Source organism: Euleptes europaea, chromosome 12, assembly GCF_029931775.1.
Source record: "Euleptes europaea isolate rEulEur1 chromosome 12, rEulEur1.hap1, whole genome shotgun sequence".
NCBI classification, from domain to species: Eukaryota; Metazoa; Chordata; class Lepidosauria; order Squamata; family Sphaerodactylidae; genus Euleptes; species Euleptes europaea.
In genome coordinates, this window is record NC_079323.1 from 27,542,555 (window position 1) to 27,564,875 (window position 22,321).

Consider the following 22,321-nt stretch of genomic DNA (forward strand, 5'->3'; position numbering starts at 1 on the left):
ACAATGGGGTTGGAGTTCTAATATGCACTTTAGCACGTAATTTATAGAAACACACCATGCAGCTATAATGCCGGCACTACCGTGTGTGTCTAAGGTGAGGAAGAATTCTAAAATTATGGTGTTCTCCACATTTGGATGGACTTGTGGGGTTTTCCCCATTGCTGCTGAAATTGTTCGCACAGCACCAACAGAGCTTCCACATGGTGGGTTTCCCCAGTTTCCCTGCCCCAGTCCCCCAAGGTGGTTTTTTCAGGGGTTTTTAAATTAGCAGTTGACAAATCATCACAACGTTATAATAACCTTTCTATTTGTATTCTGAGCTTTCCTTAAAAAAAAAAAAAAGTAAGTCTCCATCCCTTTCTCCTTGCAGGTATGCCTTTGCCTTATATTTTTGTGATAATGCTATCATGAAATGACAATTCCCATTTTTCTTTTTAAAAGCCCACCAGTGGTAGGAGGAAATGACAGAGGCTGAGGACCAGGGAAATGGTGCCAATGTGGCAGGGCCAGGAAGAGTTGGGCTTTCTTGTCCACATGGGGGCCACCCTGGCTTTGCTATGAACTTTCCCCAAAAACTGCAGCAATGCAGGTTTGGAAAAGATCACAGGAAAGAAGGTGCACAGAAGCACCATGAGCAAGAGGGGGGGAAACTGTTTCCCAGCATCATCCAGGTAAAGGTAGTCCCCTGTGCGAGCACCGGGTCATTGCTGACCCATGGGGTGATGTCACATCACAACGTTTACTAGGCAGACTGTGTGTACGGGGTGGTTTGCCAGTGCCTTCCCTAGTCATCTACACTTTACCTCAAGCAAGCTGGGTATTCGTGTTACCGACCTCGGAAGGATGGAAGGCTGAGTCAACCTTGAGCCAGCTACCTGAAATTGACTTCCATCGGGATCGAAGTCAGGTCATGAGTAGAGCTTTGACTGCAGCTTATCACTCTGTGCCACGGGGCAGCATCCAAGGTGGGGCAAACAAGTCATATGTAAATGACCTAGTTGCAGAGACTGTCCTTCCTGTCTTCATGCAAGTCTACATGGGCGCATTTGTGGATCTGAGTCATGGATGCAGCAAATCCATGCTCTAAGCAAGGCTACAGAATGTTTGTTTCAGTACTATAATATTCGGATGATGATTGAGATTAGATTGGCACAACCATTTCAGAGGAACTGGGAGAGAGGCTGTGGTTGTATGATCTGAGAAGGAGAACAGAAGCTGTTTTTACAAACCATCTGAGCTATTCAGTCTGACCTAGTCAACTCATCGGATAGAAACTCTCTTCGAAGTACCTTATAAATGGTACAGGGCTCGGGTGAAACGAGAGAAAGATGCGGCTTGTGCAAAATGACAGACGTTTGAAATGCCACTGGGAACAAGCAGATGATTACCGCGTGTGATGGAACCTCATGCTAAGATGACAGAAGCCGAGACTGGAAAGAAAGGGCCCAGATTGCGAGAAGTACGAGCTATTCATCTCCTCTGATTCTCAAGCAAAGAAGTTGGCTGGCTCTGCCCAATGCAGCAGCCTCTGTGATGAATGAGACAGCCAGGTGAGTCAGTAAAGGAGAACCAACAGAACGGGATGACCTGGGTTCAAATCCTTGCTCCTCCATACTAGCTGCCAGATTAATTCTGTGCAGTCACTCTATCTCAATGCAGCCCACCTCACAAGGTTGTCCAGGAGGATAAAATTGGGGCAGGTGATTCAACCTTGAATACTTCCCTGACTACTTGGAGGAAAGGTAGGGAAAACTTGTACTAAATAAAACATGCATCACTGAGGGCATTTCTTTCTTTCATTCATTTATACCCTGCCTTTCTCCCCAGTGATCTGAGCCCCGCGGCGCAGAGTAGTAAGCTGCAGTGCTGCAGCCAAAGCTCTGCTCACAACTTGAGTTTGATCCCAACAGAAGTTAGTTTCAGGTAGCCTTCCATCCTTCCAAGGTCGATAAAATGAGTACCCAGCTTGCTGGGGGTAAAGTATAGATGACTGGGGAAGGCAATGGCAAACCACCCCGTAAACATAGTCTGCCTAGTAACTGGCATGATGTGACATCATCCCATGGGTCAGTAATGACCCGGTACTTGCACAGGGGACTACCTTTACCTTCTTGCTCCCCAGTGAGGACTCAAAGTGGCTTACATCATTCTTCTCTTCTCCATTCTCCTCTCATAACAACCCTGTGAGGTAGGTTGGGCTGAGAGAATGTGACTGGCCCAAGATCACCACGCGAGCTTCCATAGCACAAGTGGGGATTTGAACTTAGATCTTCCAGATATTAGTCCAACACTCTTAACCACAGAAGACAAGCAATGACTGTCACAGTCTCTACATCAGCCAGCATGGTGAGTGGTTAGAGTGTTGCACTAGGATCTGGGAGACCCAGGTTCAAATCCCCTCTCTGACCTGGAAGCTTGTGGGATGACCTTGGGCCAGTCACACACTCTCTCTCTGAGCCTAATCTACATCACAGAGTTGGCGTTGTGAAGACAAAAAGGAAGGTAAGGGCAGCAATGCTGTAAACCACTTTGGGTCTCCGTTGGGGTAAAGGTAGAGGTGTAAGTATCTAGATAGACAGACAGATCATTAGGCTGCCAATGATTTAGCATGTGATTTTCCTTGAGTACCGCAAAGCAGTGGCATCTTCAGATTTAGACTTATTATTTATGCTTATTCAAATTATGTATGAAAAATGCACATAGTTACAGAAGAACAGAATATGACAACAAGGAGAAGAGAGGGGGGAAATTAAATGAAGAAGTAATGGTAGAATTTTGGGGCCCTGTGGTGTATCCTACAAGGATATTTTCTGCTCCAGATCCGTGACCCATCCATGCTGCAACCAAACAAGACATTATATTGTTATAATTCAGGGAGGATTCTGATTTAGAGGCACTCAGAATTCATCACTTCTACTATCCAAGATCCAAAAATTAGTCGTATTTCATCTCGAACCAGTCACTCCTTCTACAGAGAAGGGAGAAAAGCATTTTCCCTTACAGGCAAAGCAATAACTGTATAATTTAAAGTTGTGTCGTACAGCCATTTTTTTTTTTTTACATGGATCCCATCATCGCCCGGTAATGTGAAGCATTACCTTTCATGGAAAGAGCTTTTTCATTGCATCCAATTCATACTTATCAATGTTAACGCCTGTGCTGGAGACATCCCATGAGAGTTGCCGAGTGAACTAGTTACACGAAGCCTCTTTGGCTGGAACGACCGGGATTTTTGCCTGCCTGTAATCTTTATTCTCTCTATAACTAAAGACAAGCTACATTTTTATTCTGCCGTAAGGAGAGCTCCGCTTACCTTGAAAGCTTCAGAATCTGAACCAATGAAACATATCAACATGCCTACTTGGCATCTCACATTATGGGCTGTTCTGTATTATTAAATTGTTTTGTGTTATGAAGTAGAGATAGAGGAGTTCTTCAAATATTTGGCTTTATGGTAGCAACTTGGAGGCAAAGTATGATGGGGGGAATGTGGGATATCATTGGGGCTGCTTCCATGGATGCTAAAAGTAGTTTCATTGGCATCCCCAGATGCTTCAGCCACGGATAGGATTCCAGTGTTGTGGTTGTAGAGCTATTCAGAAAAATGGGGAAACAGAGACTGAAGCTGTGGAGCTAGGAAACAACCCAGACTGAGACTTTGTTATCCCACAAGGAATTTAGGATGTCATCCCCAATTTTCTCTGTCTCATTTTATCCTCACAATCATTCTGTGAGGTAGATTAGGCTTCAGACATTTCACTCTCTTGTACTGGGAGTCCACCAACTGTACAGCGTGGTATAGTAGTTAAGAGCAGTGGACTCTAATCTGGAGGGACCGGGTTCAGTTCCCAATTCCTCCACACGAAGCCTGCTGGGTGACCTTGGGCCAGTCACAGTTCTCTCAGAACTCTCTCTGACCCACCTATCTCACAAGGTGTCTGTTGTGGGGAGAGGATGGGAAGGAGATTGTAAGCTGGGTTGATTCTCCTTTAAAAAGGTAGAAAAAATCAGGGTACAAAATCTAACTCTTCTTCTAACAGAACTGTCTGCTAACTGCAATCCTCCTAATATATGTGGTTCCCATGTTATGTGAATGAAGACTACATGTGTATTCACCATATACATATAGTTTTGGTACACACAAACTGACCACTGGATTATTCAGCATTCTTGTTCATGCGTACCGAGGCTGTAGCCACATGGTAAATGTGCATGTTGCCCTGTTCACACAACATGGTGACCTCATGTATCAGAAGGATAATGGGTAGCATGCACTTACCATTTGCAGAGGTTCCGAACTCCTGGTATGCATGGTTGTAACATCTGAACTGCACTTTCGAGACTGCCCCAAGGTCCCCCAGAAAGCATCCTGGCACTGTGAGGATTTGAATATAGGTCTCCCGGACCCTAAACACTACACCAAACTGGAGACTTTGGGACCATTGGGTACAGTTGTAACTCCCAAAGAAGTGGCAATATCCCATTCTTGCTACCATTACTCTGCAACCCCCAATACAATCGCCTCTATAGCACATCAAAGGTTACATCAGAACTGTCCCTCTATGACAATTCCCAGTTCGGGACCGAATAGTTAAGACTCAGTGCAGACATAACACTTAACCATGTGCAGTGTGAACCATGGCTTGTTGCTTTAATCCAGTAGAGAAACCTGGCTAATCCCTGGCCCTGGAAGCAGTGTAGACTTTTATTTAAACGTTTGTCGCCCATGCCCTCAGCCACCAAGGTCCCCATGATGGCTATAGGCTTGCCACTTTGCAAACAGAGAATCTGGAAAGGAGGGGAAATAGCTTCAACCATGGCTTGCTCTGTGCAACTGTAAATGACCTTGCCGGGGATTACTAAAAGGGGGAGGAGGAGGATCCTTCAAGCACTCAGTCATTCTGCTCTACTTAAATGTTCTGTCTCTATAATGATACAGGACACAGCAGACACAGATCCGAATGTTTTTCCAAATTTTTAATCTCAAAATAGCAAGTTAAGTGAATCCTTTGGCCATATCCTTTAGAAAGGAGAAATCAGACCTCTGAAAAAGTCAAGCATAGTGTATTCCTGCCCTGACCTGGATGGCCCAGGCTAGCCTGATCTCCTCAGATCTCAGAAGCTAAGCAGGGTCAGCCCTGGTTAGTATTTGGATGGGAGACCACCAAGGAATTCCAGGGTTGCTGTGCAGAGGAAGGCACTGGCAAACCACCTCTGTTAGTCTCTTGCCATGAAAACCCCAAAAGGGGTCGCCATAAATCAGCTGCGACTTGACGGCACTTTACACACACAGTGTATTCCTAGCCATCATGACTGACCCACACCTAACCGTGCCAACATCTTTTTTCCCTATGAGGACACATAAACTAGAGAAATCTCACTACAGAAAACAAACGACAGAGAGGGAAGGGAAGGGAGGAAGCCATCATGCAAGAGGCAAGGGGATGGAAAATGTACTCCTTATCATTAGACACCCCCCATAGTACATCAAAGAGAAGCTGAGAGCAGAAATGCCATGGACAGCACGTGCACTATATCTGACTTTGATTCGCCTTTCTAAAGAATATGCCCAAAGGATTCTCTTAACTACATCTGATACTGGGAATTCTGTGCCCACGATTCCCACGTGATTTTTCTTTTTAAATAACTGCTAACTATGTCTATGATTCACACAGGGAATGCAGCATGCATGGAGAGGGCTTAATTCTTGGAATGTGACACAGTATCAAGGGAATCAAAGACTTTGGTAGCAGCCAGTATGGCATTAGTGGGATGACCTGGGTTCTTAAAAGCCTTATATAGCCAGAAAATCACTGGGGTGACCTGGAGCTAGTCACTGTCTATTTCATCTACTGGGGTGGGGCCATGGCTCAGCAGCAGAACATTTGCTTTGTATGCAGAAGGTCCCAGGTTCAATCCCCAGCATCTCCAGTTAAAAGGATCAGAAAGTAGGTAATGTGAAGGACCTGCACCTGGTATCCTTGTAGAGCTGCTGCCAGTCTGAGTGGGCAAGGCTCACCTTGATGGACCAGTGGTCTGATTTAGTAGATGACAGCTTCATGAACACATATACTTTCTTTACACTGAATCAGACCATTGGTCCATCAAGATCAGTATTGTCTGCTCCGACTGGCAGCAGCTCTCCAGGGTCTCAGGTAGAGGTCTTTCACATCACTTCCTACCTGATCCTTTTAACTGGAGATGCTGGGGATTGAACCTGGGACCTTCTGCACACCAAGAATAGGCTCTACCACTCAGCCACAGCCCCTGCCCCTACGTGCCCATGTGAGTGTGTGTACTAGGGTTGCCAACCTCCAGGTACTAGCAGGAGATTGCCTGCTATTACAACTGATCAGTTCACCTGGAGAAAATGGCCCCTTTGGCAATTGGACTCTATGGCATTGGAGTCCTTCCCCTCCACAAACCCCAGCCTTCTCCACAAGCCCCAAAAATCTCCAGGTATTTCCCAACCCAGAGCTGGCAACCCTAGTGTGTACACAGGATTGTAGTGCGGATACAGCAGAGTAGTCATATGTAGTTTGTCACTCTCAGCATCTTGGAAAAGGAGAGGATAAAAATGAAATAAACCCACAATGGCGTTGACTTGGTTTGACCAACTCAATCTGAAAAATGTCCGTGGGAAGCCTGTTCTCCAAGACCAAATTATCAACCAAACTGTAACAGCGCTGTACGTGATAAGTCAAGCTGTCCAACATGGGCCTTCCCAGCGACCTGTACTTGTTCCAAACTGTCCCGCTGACTGATGTATCACACACAGATTTAAATGGCAACAGAAGTCAATCTACAGGCTCCCAAATGGATTACTCTAATAGGGCCTTGGGAAGGAATAAAGGTCCAAAGTCATGTGCCGTGTATAAATAATGAATCATGCTGCATTCCCACCAGGAGACAATACACAGTGATATTTTACATGCACAACAAGGTTGCCAATTTCTTCTAGAGACCCCCTTCTTCTTTGCCTTTATCAGCCACTCAACCTGTAGGTAAAACTTTTCACAGCACGAAGATCAACATCATCACTTGCTGCTAAGTGTGCTATTGAACAAGCTGCTACAAAGGCATAGCTGCAGAGGACAATTTAAAAATTGGCAACTTTAAGTCATCCCTGACCTGGATTGCCCAGGCTAAGCCACATCTTGTCAGATTTCAGAAGCTAAGCAGGGTTGGTCCCAGTTAGTACTTGGATGGGAGACCACCAAGGAAGTCAAGGATTGCTATGCAGGGGCAGGCAATGGCAAACCACCTCTGAACGTCTCTTGCCTTGAAACCTAAGGGGTTACCTTACCAGGGGAAGGGCTGTGGCTCAGTGGTAAAGTATGCAGAAGGTCCCCGGTTCAATCCCCAGCATCTCCAGTTAAAGGAACCAAGCAACCAAAATGATTAGGGGACTAGAGCAACTGTCCTATGGGGAGCGGTTAAGACGCTTAGGGCTGTTTAGCTTGGAAAGAAGGTGGCTAAGGGGAGACATGATAGACGTCTATAAAATTATGCATGGTTTGGAGAGAGTGGACAGGGAGAAGTTTTTCTCCCTCTCCCATAATACTAGAACGCGGGGTCATCTGCTGAAGCTGGAGGGTGAGATTTTCAAAACAGATAAAAGGAAGTATTTTTTCACACAACGCATAGTTAAATTGTGGAATTCCTTGCCCCAGGATATGGTGATGGCTTCCAGCTTGGAGGGCTTTAAGAGGGGAGTGGACATATTCATGGAGGAAAAGGGTATTCATGGCTATTAGTTAGAATGGATACTAGTCATGGTGCATACCTATTCTCTCTAGTATCAGAGGAGCATGCCTATTATATTGGGTGCTGTGGAACACAGGCAGGATGGTGCTGTTTGTGGCTTACTAGAGGTACCTGGTTTGCCACTGTGTGAACAGACTGCTGGACCTGATGGGTCTTGGTCTGATCCAGCAGGGCCTTTCTTATGTTCTTAAGTAGGTGATGTGAAAGATCTCTAACTGAGACCCCGGAGAGCCACTGCTGGTCTGAGTAGACAGTACTGGCTTTGATGGACCAAGGGTCTGATTCAGTATATGGCAGATTCATGTGTGTTCGTAAGTTGGCTGCAACTTGACAACACTTTCCACCATCACTAACCTAGGGTCAGAAGGTCATTGATGGAGGGAAGGAATGTTGCTTGGGCAGACAAACTATCCTTGTTGACAGTGTGTACGTAATGGAACAAGGGGGAATAGTAGGGCTTGATTCTTGTACTCGCTGGAGATAACGTCTAAAAGTACTAAAAAGAAGGCCCTGAGTGGACCTCCGCCACAAAACATACTCGTCTTGTTTGTAAAAGGGGTGGGGGGATAATGCATTAGTGAGCAGCCACATATACAAAGGGTAGGGGTCCCATGCACATCAGTAAGGATTAATGCATACAAAAAGTCAGTTTGCTGCAATCCGTAAAACCAATTAGGAGTCCTGCAAGAACCCCCTTTCCCTGAACACCTGCAGGGTAATTGCTGTTATTATGACACAGCTGGATAAATCCCCCCTCCCACCTCGAGAGCCTCTCCCACATGAGACCCACGTGAGGAAACCCACAGGTGTTGGATAAAAGCGCCAGTGTGCTTTTGAGTCATTCCCATTTCCATTTTTGGTGCCTGAACACAGGGGATTTCTTTTTTTAAAATGGATTGTGCCCATTATATATTATAATAAAACACTTTCTCGCTCCGGGGAAAGGAGCCATTTAGAGGGCTGCTGACAGTGCAGTTGCGTTCCTTGTGAAGATACAACCGCGCTTCGATAATCAAAACAATGTGGCGCATTTACAGAGTGCGTTCCAAGCGCTCAAAGGGCATCACATACATGAGAATCCTTTCAGCAGCCAGTGTTATTATCCCGTACTGAGGGCAGGGGTAAAGCTGCCTGCAGAGGCTGGGCTACGCGGAGACCGGAGTGGGACCACAGCTTGCGCACTTAGCCACTACGTTATGCCAACGCCACGGGATTGACGCTGTGCCAGCCTTCCAAACAAATGTTCAATCTTATTAGCAGCCTTGCTCTCCTGGACTGCACAGCATCCCCCACCCCCCTGACACACACCATTTATATTTGTGCCAAACTCCTTGGTGCAAAAAGCCCATGCGCGATTGATACGCAGGGAGGGTGTACGGCCTGCTGCTCCCCTTCCCCCCACATGTGTGCTGGATCTTTGTTTCAGCTCCCACCCCCTCCATAAGAGGCTTGAATAGCACTCCCAGGGCAAAGATTGCTCTAAAAGTGGGAAACGATTTATTAATGGATCTTCAGCTTGGTGGTAATTCGGATGGGCTTTGGCATGCAGCACGCTTTAATTCAATATCAATAGACTTTCAAAACACACGACGTTCAGCTTTAATTGCTACAGGTTCTCTCCCCTTTCCTACTCCCCCCCCCCCAAGTCTTTATTCACTGCAGAGTTAAGTGCATGGAAAGCAATGCTAAGTGGTTGCTGCCGTTCCCGTGAGGCAAGGGTGGTAATCATACTCCCTGTGCGCCTGGCCCCTGGCTGGGATGGGGGAGACCCACATCTTTCACTCCTTGGCATTTTGAAAGAGAGCACACCACATCCCTACCCATTGCCATGACACAGACGTTCCATTGTCAGCTGGCGAGGGACAGGTTCACCACTGAAGCCCCTTGTGCCAACGGAACGAAATGCTATGTTGCCACCGTGGATTTATGCTGAAGTTATGATACCATTGCATATTCCAGTCGTAGTGGTTCCAGCGTGGTGTAGTGGTTAAGAGCGGTGGTTTGGAGCGGTGGACTCTGATCTGGAGAACCGGGTTTGATCCCCCACTCCTCCACATGAGCAGCGGATGCTAATCTGGTGAACCGGGTTGGTTTCCCCACTCCTACACAGGAAGCCAGCTGGGTGACCTGGGCTAGTCAGAGCTCTCTTAGAGCTCTCTCAACCCCACCTACCTCACAGGGTGTCTGTTGTGGGGAGGGAAGGGAAGGTGATTGTAAGCTGGTTTGATTCTTCTTCAAGTGGTAGAGAAAGTCAGCATATAAAAACCAACTCTTCTTCCTCTTCTTCCAGGTTACTCTAGCACACAGGTGGTATGTTGCCTACATCAGGAGCGACAATGAGCAATGTCTGGGGAATAGGCTTGCTGGGTCCCTCTTCACCACCAGTGGGAGGATTTTGGGGCAGAGCCTGAGGAGGACAGGGTTTGGGGAGTGGAGGGACTGCAATGCCATAGAGTCCAATTGCCAAAGCGGCCATTTTCTCCAGGCGAACTGATCTCTATCGGCTGCAGATCAGTTGTAACGGCAGGAGATCTCCAGCTAGTACCTGGAGGTTGGCTACCTTACTGGGGAAGGATAGGGCATCTCTAGAATCTTATGCTGCTTCAGAGATTTCTCCCACCTGGACAAGCCAACAAAAGAGGTGGAGTAAGGAAAACCAGTGAAGGTAAGTGCAAGCCCCAGACCGCTCAAGGCCCCCACCTTTTCAAGCTCCCCCCCTCCATCTATGAGGATAAGAGCCTGACTAACCCAGAAACCAATTCTAAGACACCTTAGTGAAGCCAGGGAGGGCAGATCATGTGCATTAAGTCATGGGGTCACGGCAGTCTCTCTCCCCACCCCAGCACAGAGAACTGGGAGCACACATATGGGGAGACTGATAAGAGAGAATGCTGAAAGGGCATTTAGCACAAAACAAACTGCTTTGTACAAACCGTGCATGGCTGAATAATAAACAGAGGAAGGGAAGTTGGATGAGGCATCTTCTCAGACTGTTGCCGGTACGCTGCCTCAACACTCTTGTCACAGGCAGCTCCTGCAGCTGCTGCTTCAAGGGCAAAGCACCCCACTTAAGCAAGAAATGGAGGAGAAGCCTGGACTCCTAACTACCTCCATCACTCCCCCCTGTGCTCTCCAAGGTTAGCAGAGCACTCCGACTCCCGAGTGTCTGTTCCTCCCGCCCTGCAATCGGAGGGCATGGGTTACTGGATCAACAACCTTCCCACAACCAACAGCTTGGAACAGCATCTCCCAGTCCACAGGGCAAAGAGGCAGCCTGCCCTGGGGGAGGGTCTTTTTCAGAAGGGCAGCAGAGCAAGGGTTGGCCAAGTACCCACACCTTACTCTTCCTTGCAGGGTGACACGGCAGCAGAACAAACAGTGGCTGGAAACGAAAACCCTGTGGCACATGGGCATGCAGTGCCTTCCTCTTCCTCAATAGGTAAGGCCTCAAACTTAGCTGTCAGGGAAGCCGCCAGTTGAGCGCACACTCGTTGGATGAATGGCAATCCCGGCTGAGGCACGTACAATGGAAACAGCACCTAGAGGGTGGCACCGTTTCTCGGCTACCCATTCAGAGAGCGCTCAATATCAAGCACTGTCTGCTGCAGATGCTACCTACTGTGCATTGCAATCCCCGTGTTTCTTTTTCTCCCCCCCCCCTCCACAGGCAAGCAGGCAGCCTTCCAATAATCACGGAGGCAAAGATGTTCTCTACCACGTAGGCCAACAGGAAAGCCTGTAGTGGCGGCAGCAGTGAGAAGCCAGAGGTTCTGATGTAGACTTGTCATGGTTTTGTTCTTGTAGAGTTCCTGTCCCTTTGTAACAGGCTCAGTTGGGCCCAGCAGGACAGGACAGCAAAATGCTACCCCCACTACCTTTCTGTTGGCCACGCCACTCCCAAAGGCACAAGAGCCCTGCAAGAACAAAACCCATGACCACCTCTACTGCCCTATGCTACTGTCAAAACTCACACCCCAATTGACAGAGTTTATGACTGGCTTATCTGTAGGGTTGCCAGGCTCCGGGTTGGGAAATTCCTGGAGGGGTGGAGCCTGAGGAGGGCAGAGTTTGGAGAGGGGAGGGACTTCAATGCCATCGACTCCAATTGCCAAAGTGGCCACTTTCTCTAGGTGAACTGATCTCTATCGCTGGAAATCAGTTATAATAGCAGGAGATCTCCAGCCACCATCGGGATTTGGGCGTGGTGATCCATGCTCTGCTCAGACCCAGGTTAGATGACTGTAATACATTTTGATTGACTTAATAAATGAAGCCATGGCCCTGAGCAAGGCTGTTAACTATCAGATGTTTTGGAGGTCATTAATTCTTAGGGTCACCATAAGTCAGAAGTGATTTGAAGCCACTTAACACACACACAATGCATTTTAAGAGGGCTACCTTTGAAAACTGTTCAGAAACTTCAGCTGGTCCAAAACAAGGCAGTCAGATTATTGTTGCAAGCTGATTGGATTGAATCACCTGTGCTAAAAGATCTGCACTGGCTTCCCCATCTGTTTCTGGGCACAATTCCAAGTGCTTGCTCTACCTTTCAAGGTCCTAAATGGCCTGGGGCCAGGTTACTTGAAGGACCACCTCCACCTGTATCGTCCAGCCCAACATACTTGTGTATGTGGGGGAGGGGTGACTTCCATGACATCATCATGACATTCTTGCCATCTCTGCATGTTGACTGGTGCCTTCCATGGATGGCTAATATAGGGGCATCACTGGCAAACATTATTGTGATTGGTGGGTAGCAATGCAGTTGTTCATTGGGCGTGGCTCTTGGTGTGGTTAAGCTGATATCCGTTCCTAATGCAATCACTGAGCTTTTGATTTAGCTGCTGGGAATGCACAGGGTCATCACTGTGTTCCAGAGGTACAGGAGTAGCCTGACATGGCAAGATCATAGGGATGTCTTGCCCAGCTCCTCCTGCCTAGCTCCCTTCACAGGAGAAATCGCAGAGGCTTCCAGCACCAAACATGCAGAGACTAGAGACAGTCAGTGGTTCTTCAGGACCCTTCCCTAAGACACACAGTAAAGAAATCTGGGTCTGCCACTGAAGAGACACTCAACAAAAAACCGCAGTTAATCTTCTCTCCCCACTGAGGGCATCTATATGATGTGTTTTATCAAACACTTGCCTTTTACATTTTTAGGTGTCCTTTAGAAATTCTTAGGTGCACATCTGGAAAAAAAAACAAGTGTGTGGAGGCTCACCAGGTTTCATCGGCAGCATTGCTCGAGGGCCACACCTAAGAGTGGTAACCAAAAATGCTGACCCAGCACTCTTGTATGAAGAATTGTTGAGAGCATTAGCTATATGAAGCTAATGCTCTCAACAATCTTCATACAAGAAGCTTAGGCTCTTGTTACAACCACGTTGCATAAAGCTTATGCTTTGAAAAGAAATTGTGAAATTAATACAATTCAAAGCAACATAAGAAGAGGACACGGGACTGGACACAGGTGGCTGAAGAAGGAAGAAACAAGATCGTTTACCGGGGACTTGTCCCACCCGTGTCCTGGTTCATGCTTACCATGTTTTTTTGTTATATGTTGTATAACAGATTTGTAACAAGATGTTCATTTATTTGTCCTATTGACCTATTGTAAGAAGTACCTGGAGGTTGGCAACCCTAAGAATCTGCCTCGGAGTACACATCTGCAGAAACCTGCAGCCTTCCACACACACAGTAACATCTGCACACTTTGCCCAGAGCTACTCCCCTTTTCTTTCTTTCTTACAAACCCTACAAAATTCTGCCCGTTTCTCCCATTCTCAGCCCGCAACATCCACTTGTTACACCCACACTTCACCTCCCATTGATTTGCCAAAAAGTATGAACTCTGACCTCCAGTTCCCATTTGGGCATTCCTGGAAACAACTTTCTCCATGCACTGTCATGCAGCCCCCTGCTTCCCTTCTCTCCATTTAGGATCAATTCATGCATTATACAGCAATAAATATAAGCGTACACAACAGGAAATCTCAGCCACTAAACCCATCTCTCTGATAAGTGTGTACCCGTGCGACACACAAATGTCCAAACCTCTCTTTTGCAGTCATTTTTAGGCATACGCCTAGAAGACTGGATACAGTCCAGACAACCTGCAAAAACACGGTTTAGTTCAACGAACTGCGGTTAGTATGACCGAATGCAGGCCGCACCACTAACTGCAGGAAATCAGAGTCCCTCAAACTGAGCTTGCAAATCAGTTTATGAATCAGGATAAGTCTTAAACGGTGGTTTCACGTGATGTCTGAATGCAGACACCCTGATTTAATCCTGGCTTGTCCTCTAGGTGCGGTCCACCTAGGTCCCAGAGAGAAGGAAATCAAACCAGCATTAGCTGAGAAAAACCAGGAGGTAAGCAATCAGTCCTGGTTTCACACATTAACCCTGCTTTTACGTTAGCGTCTGAACCGAACCATAATGTGTGTGGTGAGGTCAGTCATTGTTTTTAGCCGGCGTCTTACTCCACATAAACAAAGTAAGTATATCCCTTTTGTGTTTGCTGCCTGGCCGATGGGTTGAGGGCCTTTTTTCTTTACCAGAGGAGAGAAGAGGCTGGTGAGCTCTGAACTACGATGCTGAACTACGATGCTGATGTCGCATCCCACGCAGGCGCCATTTTGAAAGACGTACTCGTGGCCTCCACAAAGTTTTTAAAAACGCCTTGCTCCTGCCGTAGACCATACTAGAGGCTTTCCCTACTGGTTACCAGAATTAAATCTGCAGTTGCCACTGGTAGACCCTTGCCTGTCATGGCTGGTATCCATAATTCCTGAGGGCTTCTTCCTCCCCTTCCAGCCTCTCCCCCTTCGTCCAAACTGTCATTCCAGTTCCCGTGCCCCGCACGCCAGTCCCACTGCATCCCCCCGCTGCTTTGTAACCCCCTCAAATCCAAGGAGCCAGCAGCCGTTCAACTTCCTTTGAGCACATCTCGCTCCTGAATTTCAACAGCCACAGCAAATTAGCTGGACTGGAATTGGATGTTTTTCAGCCCACGTCTCATCAGAACGGCAGTGGCCTCTTCGAACTGGTCACCGTTCTGGGCCCTCTTGATCAGAGGAATAACTGGGGAAACGGTAGCTTGTTTGCAGCGGCAAATCAGAAGCAGGCTGCACACAAAGTACTAAACCCCCCCCCATCCCCATTTGCACACAGTGAAAATATCATCCCTCTCCCACAGCGGGGGTAAAACGGAGTTGGGAAGTGCTATTCATGATCCGTCTCTTGCTCTTCAGAGCGTGCAAGATCAGATCATTAGACAAATCCAGATCAAACAAATAGTTTCCCGTGCTTTCGAACAATCACATCCCATTGCAGGCAGATTTTTCAGCAGATAAGGGCTGCAACGCTGTGATGGGAATTGCGCTTCTTACAACTTCTCCTTGGCGTGCAGAATTTCAAGCCCCGGGAGCAACCCGAAGGTATGTACGCAAAGCTCTGTAAGCATCCCCAGACGTTAGAGCTAGGTCGTACACCACCTACCATTCAGAGCACACACACTTGCAAAGATTAAGACCTGCCGCTGCAGCATCACCTTTGCACAGTACTTACAATCTACTATTCTCACCAACGCATCCTTTGCACAAAGAGCGTCGTCTGTGCAACATCTCAACATGTCACCACGGATTTTGCTGGGGAGCCTGGGTTTCAGGCTAGTGCCGGGCCCTGGAAAATTCTCGAGCATGCAGGGGCACTCCTCCCCCCCCCCCCCCCGCACCCTGCCACAATCTGCAACTAAAACTCTTCCCCACACCTCCTGTACCTTGGAAAGTGAGAATGCCCAGCCAGGACCCACAAGCCTGGCCTGACTGTTTTTGGAAATTAAGCCCTGGTTGCACCTGCTGCCTGAGACCTGCCCCTATCTTATAGCTCTTGCCTGAGCAGGACGGCCAGAAAAGTGAAACTATTGCTTCTGTCAAATCCATCCCAAACAAAGCTGTTAACGCTAGCACAGGGAACAGAGAACTAGATCTACAGTGACAAGGGCAAACAATATGAGACTCCTATAATACTTTATTCTGTTTAGTTGTCAGACGGCGCTCTAACCTATACCCGCTTTCAGAGTTGGTTTGGATAAAAGGCATCCTGACAACCCATCTTCCTATTCCCCCCCCCCATCTTGGCATACCTTTGGCAGTACTGTGACACCCCCCCCTTTCCACCAGCGGCGGCAAAATGTGTTTTCCTCTTTCCCTTCCAAACATACCAGGAGGCTTGTGAGGGCATTAGGGAAAGCAAGGAATGGGTCTCTGCCAACGCTTTGTTCTTTCTCCCGAAGTGAGTGGGCTTCTCAGCTCTCTTTACCAGCGCATCCCTTCAGCCTTCCCCCCCCCCGTCACAAATGAAACCTCTCAAATGGAGGTCAAGAAAGGGTTAATCAATAGATTGTGCCAATACCCCTGCAGGTGCTGTCCGTGGCCCTTCAATATGAGATATCTTGGTAAAGGCAGAGAGCCAAATCTCAATAGAGGGGGGGGGGGCTCAGCAGGGATGCTCAGAGTGGCCCGGGGGGACACGATGCGGGAGATGATCTGATCCCTTGCAAAAGAGCAACACAACAAAATAAAAATAAAACCAAACCCCAGCAGCCGAATCCCCGATCCGGACGGGCTCCGCCGAGCATCTTGCGAAGTTCGCTGCGCCCAGCCCGTCCCACGGCTAGCGGGCAACGCAATGGGCCATTCCTCAAACGTTGCGTGGGGAACAAAAAAGAGCCCAGGTCGCCCCCCTCTCTGTTTGTTAAACACGGGGAGGGGAGGGATTGGATCGGAGACCCGTCCGTGCCTTACCTGCGAAGACCCTGCGCCGGTTTGCTCCATGGGTCAGTCACCGGGATCGCCAGGAGCACCCGGGCGGGAGACCTGCCGGCGAGCAGGCGGCGGCTGCCCTCTGCATGGGAAAGGGAGGCAGGCAGGCAGGCGTCCGTCCGGCTTCAGGCTGCAGCTGTGCGGGCTGCGGGTGCAGCTCGTGCCCCCCACTGGCGGCGGCGGCTCCCCGGCGCTTCGCCTCCCGGCCGGCTCTTTGCCACGCCTGCCCGCGACTGGAGCGCCGGAGGGTCCCGGAGCTGCCTTACAAAGCGGCGCCGGGGAAGGAGGCGAGGGGGTTTCTTTAAGGCCGTCCCGCCGGAGCGCGGCGGGCGGAGCGGGCGGCGGACGGCCGGGCCACCTTAAAAGGGGAAGCAGCGGGCCGAGCGCGCAAGAGGCGAACCTGCAGAGCGGAGCGGTACGCGGCTTTTCCGTGGTGCGGAACAGCGGCGGACGCGGACGCCGCCCCCCCCCCTCCATCCAATTGCACGGGGGCGAAAACGCACGGGAGGTTTCGCCTTGGGGTTGGCCGCTCTCTAAAGGCACATTTCCCTCCAGCCAAATTCTCACAACTCAACAATAAGCCCACCCCAGGCAGAGTTTTGAGAATTCAGATGGGGGAAATGGGCATCTAGACTGAGCAATGCAAATCCAAGGCAGAAGCCCCCATGCGTTTTTGCCCTATGTGCGCTGGAATAAAAATCCTACACGGTTGAATCCTATCCGCCACCGACGGGTTCTTCTGTTCCTGCAGTCGCCCGCGCGTCCAAGAACCTTTTGCATGCATTACTCCCCCCCCCCACAAATAAAATAAGTGAGGTCTTGTGAAGGGGTGGTGGTGGCGTGAAGCTGCTCTCTGCTGAGTGCCACAGTCGAATCCTCCAAGTAGGAATACTTAAAGAGTGCTGAAGAGGAAGGCCGCTTATGCATGAGAGGGTTTGCCTTGGGTTTGCTGCTCTCTAGATGCGCGTTTTCCCCATCTGAGTTCTCAAAACTGCATGGGAGCTTATTTTTGAGTTATTATGCATGGGAGGTCTTGCCTTGGGTTTGCTGCTCTGTAGATCCACGTTTTTCCCCCCCATCCGAATTCTCAAAACTCTGCATGGGAGATTATTGTTGAGTTTTGAGAATATGGATGGGGGGGAAGTGCATCTAAAGAGTGGCAAATCCAAGGCAAAACCTTCCATGCATAAATGGTGAAAACTAAACCTCCCTGCAGAGTTTTGAGAATTCGGATGGGGAAAATGTGCATCTAGAAAGTGGCAAATCCAAGGCAAAACCTCCCGTGCATAAATGGCCTTAGAGTTTTGAGAGTTTGGATAGGAAAAATGTGCATCTAGAGGCAGATCTAAGGCAAAACCTCTCATGCATAAATGGCTAAAGAGGCTTTTCCAGACGTGATCGTTGGAACGCCGCACAGAGTCCCCCTCTTCTGATGCCTGGCGTCAGATGCCTGCCAGTCATTTTTGTGCCCTAGGCAAGGCTAACTACTTGTGCTCCCCCCATTGCTAACCAATTGTCTTGTAGAAAAAAAATAAAAGCAAAAAATGTTGTATGATGTTATCATTAATTCTGTTCCATAGCACTGTTGTGGTACTTATCTTAAAATAAAAATATATAAATTGTCAGTTGCATTTTTTTTTCAAGAAACTAATTCGTTTTAAAACTGTGCCCCTCAGGCCAGTCTGCACCCCTCTGAGGCCTGTGCCCTAGGAGACCGCCTAGTTCGCCTAGTGATAGCACCGGCTCTGCCTGGCATGCATGGGCCGCTGCAGGAGTAGGTCTTGAGCCTCTGCAAGAAAGGTGGGCTAGAAGGAAAGCAAATAAATGCACAACCTTGGGAATGCGGGACTGAATGCCAAAGGGAGGCGTTTAAAAACAGGTGGATGTTTTTAGGGTTGCTGTTTGACTCTTTTCCCATTGCTACAGAGAAACGTCCATGGAGGTTTTGCCTTGGATTTGCTGCTCTCTAGATGCACATTTCCCCCATCCACATTCTTAAAACTCAACAATAAGCCCCCATGTAGAGTTTTAAGAATTCGGATGGGGAAAATGTGCATCTAGAGAGCAGCAAATCCAAGGCAAAACCTCCCATGCAGACTTTCCCTACAGGCGATCACGGACTCTCGCTTGGGGGCCGAATGCCCCATCTCAGAGAGATGGCAATTTATTTACCATGCCACGGAGCAGCGTGTGAACGGAGCTAATATACGGTATTGGTATCTGAGGAAAGGAGAAGAAGAAGGGTTGGTTTTTATATGCTGACTTTCTCTACCACTTAAGGGAGAATCAAACCAGCTTACATCCTGTGAGGTAGGTGGGGCTGAGAGAATGTGACTTGCCCAAGGTCACCCAGCTGGCTTCATGTGTAGGAGCAGGGAAACAAATCAAGTTCACCGGATTAGCCTCCGCCGCTCATGTGGAGAAGTGAGGAATCAAACCCGGTTCTCCAGATAAGAGTCCACTGCTCCAAACACCGCTCTTAACCACTACACCACACTGGCTCTCCAAAGCTTATACCCTGGAAATCCCATTGGTCCTTAAGGTGCTATTGGACTCGAATCTTCTGATCTATAGCATACATGGTTGCAACGCAGGTATTTAAAATACATGTCTGTTAAATGCTGACCACACATTCCTGGCGGTAAGCCCACTCAATAAAATGACACTTACTTCTGAGTAGACCTGCTTAGGCTTGCTCCCTGTGTCACATCACACACCCTCGTTATAGTCAATAACCCCACAGGATTGGTAATTAGGCCATTTAGCTAAGTCAGTCGGCTAACTGACTCCCAACTGTTTAACTAAAAAGTTGTGCCTTATTAACCAGTCATCAGATTAAAAAAATAATAATGTGTCATATGGTGACTGTGGGTGGCAGGCATCATCTAAGAAGAAAGATCCCCTTTTCCCTGAGCTGGCGAATGAAGGCCCCTTATAAGATGATGCCTCATGGGACAAGTGATCTAAAAACCAGTACTTTTCTGCAGAAACACTCTTTTATTCATATTTAGGCTGATCCAATTAATCAATTGATCAAAGGTTAATTATCTAAGTTTAATCAGGTGACAGCCTGAATCTGCAGTGTTGTGGCACTGCCTTGAATGCAAAGGTAAATACATAAATTGGCTGGAAAAACACTCCATTTTAAAATGAGGCCACAGGTAGCTGCATTGGTTGCAAACAAAATCCCAGAGCCAAACCTATCTGCTACTTTTTATTTATTTTTACTTTTTGCCATCAAGTCACAGCTGATTTATGGCAAACCCGTAGGGTTTTCGAGGCAAGAGGTGTTTAGAGGAGGTGGTTTGCCATTACCTGCCTCTGCTACAACCCAAGGTCACCCAGCACGCTTCCATGGCCCGTGTGGGGACTCGAACCTCCTAGTCCCACAGCTTAACCACTACACCACACTGGTTAACTTAGAGTGCCAGCATGGTGTAGTGGTTAAAAGCGGTGGTTTGGAGTGGTGGGCTCTGATCTGGAGAACTGGGTTTGATTTCCCACTCCTCTACGTGAGCGGCGGAGGCTAATCTGGTGAATTGGATTTGTTTCTCCACTCTTACACATGAAGCCAGCTGGGGGACCTTGGGCTAGTCACAGCTCTCTTCAAGCTCTCTCAGCCCCACCTACTACTACTACTACTACTTCTCCTTCTCCTCTCCTTCTCCTTCTCCTCCTCCTCCCCCCTAAATTATACTTAATAGTGTGTGAGCTTTTGCATTCTCCAGAACCCTTCACCAAGCTGGGTGAAGTTTATTGAGATTATTCTGTGCTCTTCGTTTTTATTTATTTCTTTACTTCACTTATGCCCTGCCTCTCTCCCCGATGGGGACCCAAAATGGCATACAAGATGGTTGTTCCATTTCCTCCTCATCTCAGAAACCTCGGGAGGTAGTTTAGGCTGGTAGAGGCAGTGACTCAAAAATGTTTTCATGATAGAGTAGGGATATGAAATTTAGGTCTCCCAGATCTTAGTCTGAGATCCTAACTACTAAGCTAAAGCTTTAAGCAGCCTGCAATTTTTGTGATGTGTGCGTGTTAAGTGCCGTCAAGTCGCTTCTGACTCATGGCGACCCTATGGATCAATGTCCTCTAAAACATCCTATCCTTAACTGCCTTGCTCAGGTCTTGCAAACTGAGGGCCGTGGCTTCCTGTATAGAGTCAATCTTTCTCTTGTTGGGTCTTCCTCTTTTCCTGCTGCCTTCTACTTTTCCTAGCATGATTGTCTTTTCCAGTGACTCTGGTTTTCTCATAATGTGACCAAAGAACGATAGCCTCAATTTAGTAATTTTAGCTTCTAGGGTCAGTTCAGGCTTGATTTGATCTATAACCCACTTGTCTGGGTTTTTTTGGGGGGGGGGCAGGGTATCCATAACATTCTTCTCCAACACCACATTTCAAAGGAATCTACTTTCTTCCTATCAGCGTTCTTCATTGTCCAGCTTTCACACCCGTACAGAGTAATAGGGAATACTATGTCATGAATTGAAGGCACTGGCAAACCACCTCTGATAGTCTCTTGCCATGAAAACCCCAAAATAGGTCGCCATAAGTTGGCTGCGACTTGACGGCACTTCACACACACACACACGGCATGAATTAACTTGATCTTGGTTGCCAGTGACACATCCTTACATTTAAGAATCTTTTCTAGCTCCTTCAGGGCTGTCCTTCCCAGTCTCAATCTCCTGATTTCTTCTGTGGTTTGCTTTATGCTTATTCCTTCCCATTTTTGCTAGTTGCTCCAGGAGAGGACATTCTCCAACTTGCCTAATTGGTATGCTCCTATGCAGCCCTATGCCAATAATGAGCTCAAAGTGAAGCGCTGTTCACGGTTCACAGGTGACACCAAAAATACATTAAGGTTATCATGTGAATGCCAGTCCACCTTGGGTCATTGCCTTCAGTCAAATTAACTGCATATCTGAGAATTCGGAACTGTATTAAAGTCATCAATGCAAAAATGCATTAAAGGCTAGCACGTGGATGCAACTCCGCCTTGGGTCATTGCCTTCAGTCAAATTAACTGCATATTTGAGAATTCAGAACTGTATTAAAGTCATTTGTATGCACATAAAACAGTGGGAGGGGAGAAGGGGCCGAAATGTCCAGAGTTGTCTGCCTTAATCCACTTGGCACTAATCCTTATTAGATTATTTTGAATATGCATTTTGTGCAGCAATTTCTCACATCTCCATATAATGGAGCCAGCAGCCTGCTGTTGCTAGATGTGTTTCCTAGATTGGTGTAAACAGGGCTGAAATTGCAAAATTGCTGGAATGGAAAATTGTATGAATTCCTTATGTCTTCAGACATAATAGATCAACTGTGTATGACTGGGAATCCAATAAAACCCGGCTTTGGTGCACCAATCACACCCCACAGAATTTCATTTTCTAGTCATGACACCTGCAGGTACCTTTCACCAACTTTCAAGCGACATAATGCATGTGTGATTTCCACACCCCCCCTCTTTATTTCAGCTCGAATAGTCAGTTGTTCTTGATAATGGGTAAAAAGCCTCTTTCACATGGAAGGGCTTGTGAGTTTCAGTGCATGTGCGAAGACTTGTGAGAAGGCACATAGGGATTAGGGCCAGACAGAGCATCAGGGCTGAAGAGGTTGGAGGGCACACCACCTGCTATCGAATAATAGAAACTTAGAGTTGGAAGAGACCTCCAGGAAGGGTTGCCAACCTCCAGGTACTAGCTGGAGATTTCCTGCTATA

The 22,321-nt window shown here is 47.8% G+C and overlaps 1 protein-coding gene across 4 annotated transcripts in view; it reads right to left on the reverse strand.

Annotated features, from left to right (window-relative positions):
• The window catches only part of LOC130485169 (galactosylgalactosylxylosylprotein 3-beta-glucuronosyltransferase 1-like), a 71,178-nt gene extending 54,511 nt beyond the window's left edge, over window positions 1–16,667 (reverse strand). For all 4 annotated transcript variants that reach the window (XM_056858288.1, XM_056858287.1, XM_056858289.1 and 1 more), the window contains exon 1: window positions 16,575–16,667. The gene's annotated coding sequence lies outside the window, so the exon portion shown is untranslated. The remainder of the gene's footprint in view (window positions 1–16,574) is intronic.
• Window positions 16,668–22,321: the final 5,654 nt, after the last annotated feature.